The following is a 17,325-nucleotide window of genomic DNA, read 5'->3' as shown; positions in this document are numbered from 1 at the left end:
TCATTAGTGAAGCCAGTTGACTGGGAGCGCCTCACAAGCATCTTGACCTGATTGTATTAAGGCAGCTTTGAAACAAAGAATACAGTTTTGAAAAATGTAAACTCAATAGTCCCATGGTTTTTATTAGACATTTTTGATCGCCTTGTGTCATTTTATAAGTATGCCTAAATGTGCTTTCAGTTGTCAATGAAACACGAAAATGTGCGTGTTCTTTTCTTTAATAAATGATAAAAGACACTGGAACCCACTCAAATAGTTCATGGAAAAAAATATCTTGATGGCAAGAATGAAAATCATGTCTACTTCAGACTAAATTTATTTGAATTTAATGAAAAATAATTAGTAGAAAGAATAGAAATCATAATAACTCTTTCAGATCAAATGTATTTGAATTTACACATGAGAAACAAGTTAAGCCAACCCTTTACAAGCATTTAAATTTGAGGTTTAATGATATTAGTATCTTTGGTTGTAATTGAATACATTTTTCTTTCTCTGTAAATTCTGGGCTAAAGTTTGTGAATGTACTAAGTGTCTTGGGAGGCCATCTGTCTATTTGGGTGAAAAATGGCTGGAACTCTCTATAGAGATTATGTCTTCACTGCATTCTGTGTAATCAGAGTTAAATTTTTCTTTCAGAGTCAAAGAAGCTCCCAAGTTTTTAATAGATATCTTAGAACTGTCCACCAGCCACCAGGAATGGTAACCCTCCTGACACTCTTTAAGGGGTCTCCACTGCCTTAAATGCCTTTTGGTTTTTTTCTGCACAGGGACATTATCTGCTGATCCTATACTTACATTTAATTGTTTTAAATTTTATTTTATTCTGTTTAGCCCAAGTTAATAGTCATTAATAATCATTTTCAGAGAAATTCATGTAGATTTATTTTACTTTATCACATTATCTTTCTGGTAACTTAGTTAATATTGACTCAAACTCTCATTAACGTTTAATGAAATGCCTAGGAGTTTCGGAAAAGAAAAGGCATAAAATGTTTTAGACTAATTGCACTGTCTTCCTCTCAGAAAGTAGCTGGGCAGATATTTTAGTAACTATAACCTGGCTATTATTAACTTCTTCAGCACAGGGTCTGAATTTTGTTCATTATATTCCTAGAAGCTAGTACAGTGAATGTCATACTTAGGGCTCATTAAATGTATTTTAATTAATTGAGCCCTCCCATCAAAGAATCACCAAGATGACAGCAATAAAAGATGGCAACATATATCCTACTTGGAGAGAAAACAACACACATAGAGGTGAGCATTGGTCTGATTTTCCCTTGTGACAAAAAAAAAAAACAAAGGCTCAGAGATAGTACACTTTTAGATTTGGATATTGTACCCAAGTGAATATAGACAGTAGGCAATTTTATATACAAAACAATTAACAGGATAATGAAAACTAGACTAGTCTATGTGGTACGAAAGACACCATAAACATCGTTTGCATCTGTGAGTAAACAGCTGTTCAGCTGTAACAGTGATAGAAGATTTGCATATGGTCCTTCATTCTTGTGAGGTAATTTGCAGCTCGATTATGAATCAATGAAAACAATATATCCAGTCATTTGACAGAGGCAGTAATATGCTAAATTAATAGAATAAGAGACCTAGCCAAAAGACTAAGGTTATGTGTATGGCTGTATCAAATCTAATATAAATTGAATCCCGGGGATAATAGTCATTTCACAGATACATGAATACATTCAAGCCATCAGGATTACAAAAATAAAATGCTAATTCAGTCATTTCAGTCACACATCTGCATTTTTTTCTTACTGAATTTTATGTCTATATATATGCCACTATCAAGATTTATTAACGTTTGAATTTTGTACTTTGCTGCATATTTTTATGAAATAAATTAAACATTATATAGAAGGAGTGGATGTCACTTTTGTCCTCTTAGTCACAGTTCCTTTCCGTTATCCAAAAGTAACCCTATATCGTGAACGTAATACCCTTTAACACATTCATATTGATACATACAGACATAGGCAGTTCATTTTATCCGTTCTCTGTGTAAACACAGCTTGTTCTCACTTTTTTATTTCAAGAATTGTTGCAATGAATAGTTCCATAAATGTCTTCTCTTATGCATGGGCAGCCATTCTCAAATATTCTAAACATTGACAAGTTGTTCCAAAGTGGTTGTACCTGATTACCTCCCATTTGCAATGTAAATGTTAGATTTCCTTTTTCTCCATAACCTCACAAAAATGTTGTTACCAAAGTTTTAAAAACAGTTTTTGCTTTTTCTTTGCATGTGAATCGGATTATTAAGCAATGGTATTTCACTACTTTTTAGATTTTTTTCTTCAATTACTACTGATGCAAATATCTTTTCATATACAATTAGCCATTGGGTTTCCTTTTTTCTGAATTGCCTTTTCAAATTCTTGGATTATTTTTATATTACCTCTTTTTTTGTCTTGGTTCTTAATCAACGCTTATCTATACTACTTGTTGTAGATATCTTTTCCCAGAAAAGTTATTCTGAAGACAGAGATGCATTCCAGATATTTAGAGCCCTCTGGCAAGACAAATGCAAGAGAAGTATTATGAATCTCCCCTAAACTTTTTTGATATAACTTTATCCTTTTTCTTTTAGAACTTAGGAAGTATATAATAAATACTGAGCATCTTCTCAAGGTTTTTTTTGGGTTGAGTTCCTGTCTAAAGATGAACCGGCTACAATCTAAGGACTACTAATAAAATATCCTAATCATCTTCTTGAGATAAAATGTTCTCTTTTCTTTTATATTAAATGGATCCACCCATTTAATAAAAAAAATGATTAAAAGCATTCGCAGAATATTCCAGCTTGCATTCTTTTAAAAATAAATCTACTTAACTCGTTCTTACATTGTCTGTAATTACTCATATCTACTTTAGCAGCTCTTATTTAAAGTATCCAATTTGCCTTCTCTTTCAGATTGACCTTCAGAGAGATTTTGCTACTGATGAACACATTGTATGGTGAGATGTGGTCTGAAATCAGTCTCTTGACATTTGCTTTAAATAGACAAGTAAATGCTAAAAGCTATATATAAAAAAAAGGCACCATTTGGGTGAGATTCATAAATCCTAAGGAAGCCACTTTGTACAAAATATGCCGTAGACCTAGCTAGGTCTGTTGGCATCTAGTTCACGTCTCAATTTTATGTCTGTTCTTGCATTTATTGTAAACTGTCCACAAATACAAAGAACATTAAAATCTTAGAGATGATCTCTTCTTGCCCTTTCGTGTATAGAGACTCACAGTGTTGAAGTTATTTACTCAAAATTACACTGAGTCAGTGGCAGAAATGAGAAAATTTCTCTATTTCCCATTACCTTAAACTATTGGGACAACAGCCATGCCCTGGCAGAAAACACACATCCTTTTGGCATTCTTCCAAATTCAGTGTTGTCAAAGCAGTCCTTTCCAACATTTTTCACATCGTGGCACACAAAGAAAATGGTACTATTTGTAGAATACCCTGAAGTCTAGATAAGAGGCTATTTTTAGAGGCAACTAGCCTGGAGGACTCAAAGGAGGTGGTCACTGTCCCACACACTTGTAACGGATTTACCAGAGCGCACAGTTGCTTTCCACTGCTGTGTTTCCCCATTCATCCTCCTGAGGATGAGTACCTTGAGATCAGTGCCCAAGGGGTTTGGAAGGGAGTCTTACCAAGCAAAGGCTTGCTGCCCAACGCACATAGAAGCCAACACTATTGCACAAGATTTTGAGAAAAGAAAAGGGCTTTATTGAGAATCCACTGGCAAGGAGACAGGAGGCAGGTCTCAAATCTGTCCCCTGGATCTGGGGCTTGGGTCAATCTTTTTGTTTTGTCTTGTTTTGCGGTACGCGGGCCTCTCACTGTTGTGGGCTCTCCCGTTGTGGAGCACAGGCTCCGGACGCGCAGGCTCAGTGGCCACGGCTCACGGGCCCAGTCGCTCCGCGGCACGTGGGATCTTCCCGGACCAGGGCACGAACCCGCGTCCCCTGCATCGGCAGGCGGACTCTCAACCACTGCGCCACCAGGGAAGCTCTTGGGTCAATCTTTTATGAGTTAGGAAAAACAGGCTGGTATGCGCAAGTGCTGGCAGGGCAGGTTTCCACTGGAGGGCGTTAATCTATTTTTTCTTTTTTTAAACTCTTTGCATAGGAGAGCCATGTATCGAATGGTGGATTTCGGCACCAGATCTTCCTGCACAAGAGACCCCTCCTTTCTGAAAAGGTTCCAGCTTTCAGGTTCCAGTAATGTTCTAGCTTTCTTGGCTCTGGGGAGGAAACACATGTTCCAAGTGTTATTTGAGGAGGGCTTTCCTCCTCTGTGCGTGCCCTGGTTACAAGACTTGCAGTTTTGGTTTTGCTGTATCTGCAAGGCAACTAGACATCCTGTTATCGACAGAGCGCGACCAGTTTGAGCTTGTCCTGTGGTTACAGGAGCAGAGGAAAAAAGAGGGCCTATTAGACATACCAAGGAGTTCTTAGGTTGGTAAATATCAAGCCATAAACATTTTTCCTTTTGTTATCTGTTACTCCTCACTTCCAAAAACTTCATCAAACAAAGAAGAATGGTAGGAATACTTGTGTGGTAATTTCGATGAATTGCTGGAGGCAAAGTGTGGGCTAGCATGAGAGTGAAACCCCCCCAGGAGCTGTTTTAGTGAGACCTCTCCACACTTTCATGAGCTTTCTCTTTAGGAATCCTACTGGGTTCTCATAGTGAAGCTCTCAGAAAGATACCCACATGTCTCTGCCAGGAAGAAGATTTGAGAAACACTCTCAGAGACTTCATGAAAAAGGCTCACTCTCGGGAGAAAGGACTTTGCCAGGGCGTGATTCTGAAACTTTACTCCAGGCAGGGGAAAGGAATCTCCCCAACTTTGCTCCCTTCTAGCTTTCTATTTCACTCCAGGAGGGGAAGAAATGACCAAACAACCAACTATATCAACAAACAAAGTATAGTTAACAGAGCTAGAGCTTTAAGAAAACAGATAGAAAATTCTGTGGCCAGGGACAGAAGCAGGGCTCAGTGGAGAGAAAATCTACACCATGGGAGGAAGGACAGAAACACCACAGCCTTGAGGTAGAGGTTCACTAATAGACTGAGGATAAAAGGAAGGTTATAGAATGCTTCTCCTTCCCACAACTTCCCACATCACTGATGGGAATCCAGTATAATAATGGTGGATTGCAGCTAAGAGATGAAAGCACAGATTCTCTCTGAGGAGCAATATATAGGGAAGCTCTAAAGCAAGAGGGAGACAAAAATTCTGACACCAGAGGACTTAACAATATCTATAGCTACAACTAACATTAAAGACAGCCTAACTCCTAGCCAGTTTACAGTAAATTCTCATACTAGATACCTACTTATCTCAGTTCCTGTTACCCAATACAAGTCAGTTCTCAACAGAAAATTTACAATGTGTGACAAAAGGCAAGAAAAAACATAGTCTGAAGAGACAAAGCAATCATGAGAACCAGACTCAAATACAAAAGCTATTGGAATGATCAGACAGAATTAAATTAATAATGACTGTGATTAAAATGTTATGGGCATTAGTGAGAAAAGTAAACAACATGTTAGGACAGATGGCTAATGTATGCAGAGAGATGAAAATTATTTGATAGAATCAGAATGAAATGCTAGAAAAAAATTTAAAAGTAGCAAAAAAGAAGAATGCTTTCAATGGGCAAATAAGTAAGCATGACATTGTTGAGGAAAGAATCAGTGAACTTGAAGAAACTTCCCAAATAACATGCAAAGAGAAAAAAAGAATCTAAAAAATCCCCCCCCCCCAAGATCCAAACGTCCACTGATGGATGAATGGATAAAGAAAATTTGGTATATATACACACAATGGAATGTTATTCAGCCTTAAAAAAGAATGAAATTCTGCAAAATGCAACAACATGGATGAACTTTGAGGATATTATTGTAAGTGAATATGCTGGTAAAAAAAAGATAAATAGGGCTTCCCTGGTGGCGCAGTGGTTGAGAGTCCGCCTGCCAATGCAGGGGATGCGGGTTCGTGCCCCGGTCCGGGGGGATCCCACATGCCGCGGAGCGGCTGGGCCCGTGAGCCATGGTCACTGGGCCTGCGCGTCCGGAACCTGTGCTCTGCAGCGGGAGAGGCCACGGCAGTGAGAGGCCCGCGTACCGCAAAAAAAAAAAAAAAAGATAAATACTACTTGATTCCATTTATATGAGGTATTTAAAACAGTCAAGTTCATAGACTCAAAGAGCAGAATTGTGATTGCCAGGGGCTGGAAGTAGGGGAAATGTGGAAGTTATTAATCAATGGGCATAAAGTTTTAGTTAAGCCAGATGAATATATTCTAGAGGTCTTCTTTACAATGTGGTACCTACAGTCAACAACGTTGTACCTACAGTCAACAATATTGTACTGTACACTTAAAAATTTGCTAAGAGGGCAGATTTTGTGTTACGGGTTCTTACCACAATAAAAACAAACAAACGAAAAAGGGTTAAGAATCACTTTAAAAAAAATAGAACTTTATAGCACAAAGAGTAAATCTTAAAAAAAGACATTTAGGAGGTCAGAAATCTCAGGATGGAATGCAGACATTGACAAAAGAAATAACTATATTACAGATATATATGAAACAACCTCATTGAAGACTGTGAGAGGAAAAGATGCCTACCTAAGTAACCTTGGAAATGAATGGTGATTCCAAGACTAAAAGCAAGAGGAAAGGAACATAAACTCTGTACTCTAATTGGTAAAGTTGTTTCCCAAGGTAACCATTCTCAAACCACTATACATATATAGTGGAATGGAACAATTAAGTGAATGGATAAAGGATGGTGAAAACTAGGTTTCTCACTGTTGAAATGGAAGGTTATAGACAAGCAAGGTGGAAGGCTAGAATAATCCATGTGGTACTGGGCTATAAATGGAGACATCAGTATGAGCTAATGTTTAGCTTAATATAGATACAGAAGGATATATATGTAGAAATATTTATAAATATGTGCATATACATGGATTAGTATACTCGCATACATTCCTTGTTCTTTCAGCTAAGAAGGTTTAGAATTAATGCCACTCCTAATAGCAGTTGCAGATCTCATTTTTTAATACCATTTTCCAATAAAAGGAACCAGAGCTACTTGGAGAAATGGCTGATTCTAAGGTTGGAGTAGGGAATACACAAGATGAGTGTGGAGCATTTTATAGCAAAAGAAAATAAGAAAGTGCTCCAAAAACACTTGACGATGGGAATACGTCAAGGGGCACGGGAGCCACCTGAAAGAGCTCTTGTTGGCCAAAGCTGGAACAAATTGAGCAACAAAGTTTAAAACTATGCTTATCCCCAGAATCTACCCCAGATTAATTAGGTCATCATCTATTGGAGCAAGAGCCAGACCTTGGTAATTTTTTTATGTGCACAGCATTGAGAATCTCTATTCAGAACGCCAGCAGGGTGTCATTCTGGTGACCACTACCAATAAAGCTAATCACTCAGGTATTTTCTACCTCTTCCCTCTCTCCAGCTGCGAAGTTCGTTTTAATAGCATAGTGTCTATGTATTGGACATTAGAAGCCGTCAATCAATATTTCTTATTACTGAATATCAGGATGTCTTTCCCAAAAAGCCAGTAAGAGAAACTATCTTTATAATTCTCACCTTAAAAATTACAATTATCTTTGTTTCTAAAAGGATACAGACAAGTCATCCTGACTATGTCATATTCATAACGTGAAAGTGTCTTCTAAAAACTGGTGTACTCAGAAGTTAAAAGCTCTTACTACCACAGACTCATTAAACTTAAGCCATCCTTTAGGGAGAGAGCTGGCTTATTTCCTTCGGTTTCTTGTTTACAAACATAATGGAGATTCTGAAGTACGGTTCTGGGGTGGAGCCTGGAGACCCATGGATACGGCTGTTTTGATAAACCCTTTTACTTTAGTGGTACTCCAGAGACTGAGATTTGAACCCATAACTTTTTTCTCTCTCACGGGTTCTCTCACACGTGAAAGGAACTATTTTTCTCTGGTACAACCTGTCACTTCTGGACACAAGCCAGATTAAATTATAGAGGGCAATTAAATGCTGGTTGAATCTTACATCCAATCACCACTCTCCCCTTTTTTTTTGGTCGACCATAAAGCAAAAGGAATAATACTGTACACTGAAGTTTCAGTGAGAAGAAATGAACTTTTTTATAGCCTAATTTTCACTGCTCTTTTCTTCATCTACAATTACCTCAAGGCTTGAGTTAAAATAAATGCTGTAGATGTCTAAATTCTATCAGGTGCTAATCCTCTTTTCTATGAGATTCTCTAAAGAAAAAATGTCTCCTCTAAATAATAATTATAATTCTATATAGTATTTTTTCTTTCTTTTTTTTTTTTTTTTTTTTGTGGTACGCGGGCCTCTCACTGTTGTGGCCTCTCCCGTTGTGGAACACAGGCTCCGGACGCGCAGGCTCAGCGGCCATGGCTCACGGGCCCAGCCGCTCCGCGGCATGTGGGATCTTCCTGGACTGGGGCACAAACCCGTGTCCCCTGCATTGGCAGGCGGACTCTCAACCACTGCGCCACCAGAGAAGCCTGCTATATAGTATTAATGAAAGGTAACATTTGTTTAGCATCTCCTACATGTTGTATACATACATCATCTCAGTTAATTCTCATTTCAACCCTCTGATATAATTATCATTCCACATCCTATTCACTATCAGATCTTGCCATTTTCAGTTTTCAAAATATATAAAAAATCTGACTCCTTTCTCATCATTATCACAGTAGTCCAAGCTCTCATCATTTATTTCCTGCACCATTGAACAAACCTCCTGATCTTTTCACTGCCTCTATTCTTGTAGCCCTACAGTAAATTCTCCACAGAGCAGCAAGGGTAATCCTTTAAAATTGTTAACTTAATCATGTTGTTGTCCTGCAAATCATCTCTGATTCTAATGACTTTCCATTCCTTTAATATAAAATCTAAGGTCTGTACCTTGATATGGTAAACTAAATACCAGGATGGCTATCAAGACACGGGCTCCTGGTGTACATGTCTATTTAATCCCCTTGCCTTAAGAGTGGGTGGGGGACTTCCCTGGTGGCACAGTGGTTAAGAATCCGCCTGCCAATGCAGGTGACACAGGTTCAAGCCCTGGTCCGGGAAGATCCCACATGCTGCAGAGCAACTAAGCCCGTGCGCCACAACTACTGAGCCTGCGCTCTAGAACTGAGCTTACGAGCCACAACTATTGAAGCCCCGTGCCTAGAACCCGTACTCCACAACAAGAGAAGCCATTGCAATGAGAAGCCCGCGCACCGCAACGAAGAGAAGCCCCCGCTCGCCGCAACTAGAGAAAGCCTGGGCACAGCAATGAAGACCCAATGCAGCCAAAAAAAAAAAAAAAAAAAAAAAAAATTATTAAAAAAAAAAAAAGAGTGAGTGGGACTCGTAGATGTTATGGTGGACCATCATTCTTTTGATAAAGTTACTGTACCTTTTGATATGGTAAATGTGGAGGGATTTTGCAAAAATAATCAAGATCCCAGATGAGTTGATTTTGAATCAATCACAAGGGAAATCATCACAGAGGGCCTGACTTGATCAGATAAAATCCATTTGAAGAGGGACAGGGCCCTTCTTGAGGATAATTCTTGTGCTGGCTTTAAAGAAACAAACAGCTATTTTGTGAATTGCTTATTGAGGGGGCCACCGGGAAAGGACCTGAGGGCAGCCTCTAGGAGTTGAGAACTAACAAGAAAATGAGGAAATGTCACACACGTGCATGAAAATAAATTCTGCCAATAACCTGAATGAACCTGGAAGTGGATTCTTAGGCAGTCAAGCGTTGAGATGAGAATGCAGCCTGGCCAACACTTTGACTACAGCCTCATAAGACCCTGAGCAGAGGACACAGTTCAGCTCTGCCTGGACTTCTGATCCATGGAAACTATGAGAGAGTAAGTTTGTGTTGTTTTAAGCCACTAAGTCTGTGTTTGTTTGTTACACAGCAATAGGACACTAATACACTTGACTTACACATGTGCACAGTATTAGTCTCCCTCACTAAGTCTGCTTCAACCATACTGCCTGTCTTGTTCATGCATGAATACACCAACATGATTCTACCCCAGGGACTTTGCACCTCCTCTTTCTTCTGCCTCACCTTCTTAGAGAAATCCCTTTTGACTGCCTTTAAAAAAATAATCCTTAAACCACTCTCTTTTCCAGCTTTGCTTTTCTTCTTTGTTCATATTGCTACTTGGTATTATACACTAATTTCTATAGACATGCATCAGCATGTAAGCTCCATGAGGACAGGGACTTTGTATCCTTTATACCCAAATCTGATCCTACAGAAGGCCTCAAACTATGCCCGGTGGAGAGAAAGCAGTCACAAATAAATTTTAGAGGCTAAATAATTTGTCCAAAGTTAATTAGCAGTGTATGGTAGGGTCAGGATTTGAACAATGGCCTCTCTGACTCAAAAACTTATTCTTTTTCAATTATAGAATTCAGATGCCCAAGAATCATGCAAATTGGCCCCAGAGTGAGAGAGGTGGGAAGTGAGGGGAGGAGTCTTCTATGTGATTGAATCACACTCTCCACACTGTGTGGGTTTAGTTTGCATTTTTGGGATAACTTAAAAGCAAATTAATATTATGCCTCCTTTCTCAGAAAGAAAAGGATTTTCTCATATCAGATAAAAGAATACAACCCCAAATCAAATAAATATATATTTATTAGTGACATTAATTAAGAGTAGAGATTTCCTCTAGTTGAGAGAATAGCACACACTGCAGGCAGATTTTTGTCCTAAATTTCCTTTGCTATGAAAAAGACGAAGGTTCTATCCTCCATTCACCTGCTTGGAAACAGCCCACTCAGTAGAAATTCGGAACTCATCAAGCAAATCATGGTGCCTTTGGCTTTGGAACTAAATAGAGTAGCTTCTGAAAATATCTGCTGAAGTCTCAAGCTGTAATTTGAAAACAAACATAAACAAACAATAAAACCTCTGCTTCAGCACGGTTGCTTCCTACCTGGAGAACTGTTGGAACCATGATGCAACATGGAAGGTTGAGGGCTGGGTGGTTTAGCTATTGATTATCCTAACCTTGGTAACAGCAGCTCAGATACAAAAACACTCACCGAAGCTTGGGAAGAGTAAGTTTACAGACAGACTCATCTTTCTTTTATTCTTGAGAATCTCAGTTAGTTGAAAATCTGTTACTGATTTTTTGTTTTTGTTTTTGTTTTTGGCGGTGCGCGGGCCTCTCACTGTTGTGGCCTCTCCCGTTGCGGAGCACAGGCTCCAGACGCGCAGGCTCAGTAGTTGTGGCTCACGGGCCCAGTTGCTCCGTGGCATGTGGGATCTTCCCGGACCAGGGCTCGAAGCTGTGTCGCCTGTATTGGCAGTCTGATTCTCAACCACTGCGCCACCAGGGAAGCACCCCAAGGATGTTTTGATCAAATCCTATTAAATCTACTATAATGCTTCTTCATGCATGACGCTTACTCAATTAATATGAGTAGTAAATTGGACATAAGGTAAAAGGAATTTTCAGATAAATGTTTCATCATGATAGCGATATTTTTTCACCTTCAGTTTGAAAATTCAATTAAGTAGTTTATTTTTCCTATTAATGTAAATTTGCAAAAGCTAAATATTTATGGTGTTCATATAACTTTCCATGCAAACTTTGATAATATTGTGACATTCCTTACAGAAAGACATCCTCTCTAACTTTCAGAATCCTTTCATTGGTTCCCTGGACCAGAATAAAGGGTTGTCGTATAGTAAGTCCCATGTGGAAGCATGGGAAGCCCCTCCCCCCCAACTTTTACAAGACCCCCTGTGATGGTTAATTTTATGTGTCAACTTGGCTAGGCTACAGTTCCTAGTTGTTTGGCCAAACGCCAGTCTAGGTATTTTTCGGAGGTGAGTAACATTTAAATCAGTAGACTTTGAGCTAAGCAGATTACCCTCCATAATGTGTGTGGGCCTCATCTAGGTAATTGAAGGCCTTAAGAGAAATGACTGAGAGTCCCCAAAAGAGGAAAGAACTCTGCCTTCCAGGCTGCTTTTGGACTTAAGACTTGCATTAACTCTTGCCAGGATTTCCAGCCTGTCAGCCTGCTCTACAGATTTTGGAGTTGTCAGTTCCCCCTAATTGTAGAACTGATTCTTTAAAAGAAATCTCTATATATACACCCTACTGGTGCTACCTCTCTGGAGAACCCTAATATCTCCCAACTCTTCCCAAATAGAAATGAAAAGCAGTCCAGGATTACTTCCTTTCCTCCTGCTTCTCGTGATCCTAGAAGATTGTTGATCACACTTCCAGCCCCTCTGTCTGCAGGTGTGAGGCTGTGACCGAGGTGTGGCGGTCAGCCTGTCTTTCCAAGGAGTCTCAATCTTAAGCTTCATGATCGAAGCAGTGGAAACAGCCATCTCCCAACAGCAGTTTCTCCCAAAGACTGCAGATCTTCAAGCAGGGATTCCGGAACTGCCTTCTGTCTTCTTCTTCCTGAAGCTGTTTGTTTTACTTTCCTTTTTTAAAAAAAATTGTGTGAGATATTCAGTATTTCATATGAAATGAAATCCTTTTATTTCCATTTCAGTTAGCTGAAGTCAATTTCTGTAAGTTACAAACAAAAAACCCTAATTTATAAATTGATATGAAGATGTTTGAAAGCAAGACCATCACCAGACTGCCCTGTGTTTCCATCTCACTCACTTTATGACGATAGAACTTTATGTACTGTATTCTTCTTCTATTGCCGCATGACAAATTATCACAAATTTAATGGCTTGAAACAACACCCATTAATCATCTTGAAATTTCTGAATGTCATTTTCCTGGGTACTGGTCCTCTTCTTAAGGGCTCACAGAGTGAAATCAAGGTGACTTCCAGGGCTAAGACTCCCTGCTAAAGCTCTAGGCCCTTGTCCAAGCTCACTGGTCATGGGCAGAATTCCCCCCCTTGCAGCTGTGTGACTGAGGTCCCTGTCACCCTGCCAGCTGCCAGCAGGGATTGCTCTCATTTCCTAGAGGCATCCCTCAGGTCCTCATAACATGGCCCTCTTTCACACTTGCAATCTCTCTACCTTCAAGAAGTGGTCACTTTTAAGCATTCCCCTGACTAGATCAGTACACCCATATAACACTCCTTTTGATTAACACAAAATGAACGAATTGGTAACCTAATCACAGAAGTGACTTAACAGTTGTGTTCACTGTTCTGCCTATTTTTAAGGGAAGGGAAGTTACATACACCAGGGGAGGTAGGGAGTGTGCACATAACAGGGTAGGATTCTTAGGGGTCGTGTTAGAATTCTGCCTACCACAAAGTTTTTTAGGTGTCTGATTTCCTTTGTGGAATGTGAAAAATAAGGGTCTCTTTTACTGGTGTTGTAAAGATCAAATAAACTAATGTATATAAATTGATTAGGAAGGAGAGCTTGGTTCATAGTAAGCACCCAGTAAATTATTATTATTAATCAAAAGTATTCATTGAATTGAATTAGATATTTATATTGTGTATTAAAATTTCCCCATTCTACTGAAACTTCAAATCAGTTTTGAGAAAATGCATTAACATTTTTGATAGATCATGATCTTTAGTGAAAATTCCGTCCTAGTGTAATAAAATTCCTGTTAATCTGTAAAATGTGTTTCCTTTTTTGAGGAGTTCACCAGCATAGCATTTAAAAAGCATACAAGTATGATTTATTCCTTTACTCTCATTCCTTAATATATTGGTTGTTAGACTGTAAGAGTTTCCAATATAATGAAAGACAGTGGAACATTTCCTTCTATAAAACAAATTTTCTTTCTTCAGATGTTTGTTTTGCCACAAATATCATACTCCTATACAAGCTGGATTTATGCTCAAAGTCTTTTAAAACTAAAAGCATTCTGCAGCTTTCATCTATACAATATCAACTTCTCTCCTGCTGATTTTTTTCAAGTTACACTGATTTTCCCCCATTCATTGTCACTGTCAAACTCATCATATTTCAATCTGTTTTATTCTCCTGTTGCTAAGAAACAAATTTGCCTCATTATGTAGGGTCCCCATGTGCCAGCTTTGCTAATCAGTTAGAAAAACATTTTCTTAGGGGATTATTTTCTGGATGATAACATTTTCTCCTTGCATTGGTCAACCACTGGTGTGATAACAGTATTTTTGTTATTGCCATTAAACTACAATACAGTGAGCTATAAATTTACCAGATGTTAGCTTTAGCAAAGAAAACAAATGACTTCACTTGCTCCATTAAGACCCAATCACTTGCACAGGATTTATAGTTTTAAAACTTTCTACCTAATGACTATTTTGATAAATTCTTTCATGCAAGAATTTAATTTGATTCCACACAAAGAAATGAAATAAGCCCTGCATTTTCATTGGAGATATGAATGTGGTCCTAGGGATATTCACTTTCCTCTGAAAGTGTTTATTCTTTTCAGCCTATACAAAGGTTCTTTGATGATACAGAATTAACAATGGACAAGCATCTTCCCTAGAGTCTGGGGTGTTATCCAGTCCATCCACGTTAGTGAGGTCAAGTGGTACTGGGATATGGAATCTTTGGACTCTTCCTTATTCCATGTGGTATCAGCTCAGTCACTCAACCTCTAGGGCTACTGGTTTTCCTACTCCCAAAATGTAAACAAAAATAATACCTTTGGACCTATCTGATTTACATGAAATATTATATTTGAAACCTCTCTGCAAATAGATGCCCCATGAAAATATTAACGATATAGACATAATCATGACAGTATCACTTTGGTCAGAGAAGGAAATAATTCCAAGATTCTTCTGAGTTTTCCCTTCTAAGGAAAATAACAAAATACATGTTTTGATGGAAAGTGAGCAGGTAGTGGTTTACACTGTTGGAAAAATACCTCTGTGACTCTATTTGCCACTGGAGGATGCTGAGAAATTAGAATTGCACCCGCTAGGAGTTGTCATGTGAGAGTTTTATTTGTGCCATATGTTGTGGCCTCTATAGTTTCTGTAAAGGTTGATCATATGGCCTCAGTTCTCTCACTGGAATTTTAAATTCTCCTGTGTTTAAAGAACCAAAAATTTCTAGTATTTCTGGCTTTCCTAAGAATAATGGAACTGAGAACATTGCAGCTTATGAATCTAAGTATTACGAATCACAAAGGTATTAGATGACTTCATGTGCTTATGTTTACAAAGTACTGGAGGTTTTGGTATAAAAGGTAAATACTTTGAGCTCAATGCTTCATCGTCCTTCTCCACTTCCTGCTGCTGCTTCAGGGCGTCACCACACAAATAAACTAACTGCAGTTACATCTTGGTTTCAGGTTCTGATTGTGTTCAACTATTTTATCATCCCAAACTGCTACCTTTTCTTCTCTTAGCTGAATTCTAAATCATTTATCTGTATGTGATTGTTCTTTTATTCAATAAGCATCTAACATCACCTGCCATGTACGATGAATTCCTATGTACACTAATATATTCTTTTAAATAAGCTATTTTCACAGAAAATTTCTATCTTTAATAAGGACTCATGAAATAATTGTTCAAAGCCAATTTCAATTGATTAAGTAATTCTTGCTTGGTTTTAGGGAGCCAGGGTCGCTAAAACCCAGACAAGCCATTGAACCTGTGAGAGCTGGCATGGTCCATGAGGCTCTGAGACTACAAAGACTGATCTGGGAAAACCAAATGGGGCGTACAGGTCCAAGAGGCTAAGAAAGTGATTTTTATTATAGACTCGTTCATTCCACTCACAGAGAAGTCAAAGTGTAGCACATATTTTTGCTTTTGTATTTATTGTCTTTTTCTCTCTCTCTTCCCTTTATCTCCCTAGGTAAGTGCTATATTAAAAAAATGTTAGCAATAATCAAATTCTGGTTCTGATGGGTAATAAATGCCGTTTTCTACCGGCTTACTCACATGTTGAATAGCTACCTTTCATCCCGCCAGCTAAGGGCTTAGGAAAATAATGTAGTCAACAGAATAACGCTCATTTTAGATAAAGACAGTAAAAGGAAATCCACCAATTCCTGGACTGGATGGATTTTATAGTGTATTTATATATTCTCTGATATTTCTGCACAGACCCATAAAATGTGATCCTTTCACACTACCCACAAAATACTAGATATTTTCCAATGTTAAGAAATGTAGTAAAAGGAAATAAAGAGACTGACTCGAAATCCAAAGTTTTCTTTTTATAAGCTTGAAATATGATCAAATCTAATATTGACTTTTATTTATTAAACAGTTTCTTTATAAACAGTTTTCAAAAATAAATTTCTCCATATATTTCATATATTTTAAAAATCTAGACTATTTTTTAAAGCAGAATAGGTTTTATGTCATCCTGAATTTATTAAATGCTTTTTTTGATGTATCACCATGGTAACATTGTGTTTTCTCATATGGAAACATTTCCTCTGAGCAAACAAATTATACCAAGTGCTTCCTTCCTAAGCAATGGAAAAATCCTCTCTATTGCCTTGTGAAATTCTGACAGAATTTAGAAACAAATACTATTTATCCATTTCCCATGTTTTAAGAGGGAGAAGGTTTATGAGTGTGGAGTAAAATTAACTGTTACTTAAAAAAATTATAACAGTTGGATAAACACATTTCCACATATGACATATATTTATATACATTTTAATTAAATACACCTTAAAATACTTAACTTAAATAGCAAGTCAAAGTCAGAAATCATGTAATTTCTCAAGTTTTAAATAAATAGGTATAGTAAGCTATTTGCTTTTACTTTTAATTGCAGCATTTTAATATACTATAAACATTTTATTTAAGTTAATGTTATATGTGGAATAACCAACATACTGTTACACACAAACTATTTTTAAAAAATAGTTCTATATAAATAATTTTTAACGTGAAGTTATTGTTAAGAAGGGGGAAGGCAATGTATATATTTAAGCCCTTTAAATCTAGAACCTAGGAATATAATTTCATAGGTAATAGCTCTAATATGCAATACAAAGGAAAGATAAGATGTTGTGTTTCTTAGAAAATACTTAAGACTATGCCTTTATTTTTTTCAAATACAAATTAACTTCCCTTTGCCAGCATTTATACATGACGTTCATTCATTTATTCATCAAATCTTTATTGATTACTTCCTTTACATCAGGCACTATGCTACAAAAAAGAATGAAAGGTAAAAGAGATGAATAAATCTCACCTTAATGGATCTTTGATTCAAATGATACATTGGTAGGATAAATACCTTTAAATAAGAGGTAAATGGCAAACTATTTGGTAATTTCAAAATTTAATTTGTAATCTGAAATGAGTTT

General features: G+C 37.7%; 1 protein-coding gene across 1 annotated transcript in view; it reads right to left on the bottom strand.

Moving 5' to 3' along the window:
* Positions 1-3,732: 3,732 nt before the first annotated feature.
* The window catches only part of UFM1 (ubiquitin fold modifier 1), a 77,358-nt gene continuing 63,765 nt past the window's right edge, over positions 3,733-17,325 (bottom strand). The window contains exon 9 of the transcript XR_012327596.1: positions 3,733-12,545. The gene's annotated coding sequence lies outside the window, so the exon portion shown is untranslated. The remainder of the gene's footprint in view (positions 12,546-17,325) is intronic.

Source organism: Tursiops truncatus, chromosome 18, assembly GCF_011762595.2.
Source record: "Tursiops truncatus isolate mTurTru1 chromosome 18, mTurTru1.mat.Y, whole genome shotgun sequence".
Lineage (NCBI taxonomy): Eukaryota > Metazoa > Chordata > Mammalia > Artiodactyla > Delphinidae > Tursiops > Tursiops truncatus.
Note: the sequence above shows the minus strand (reverse complement) of the source record. Positions and strands in the feature narration are given on the sequence as shown.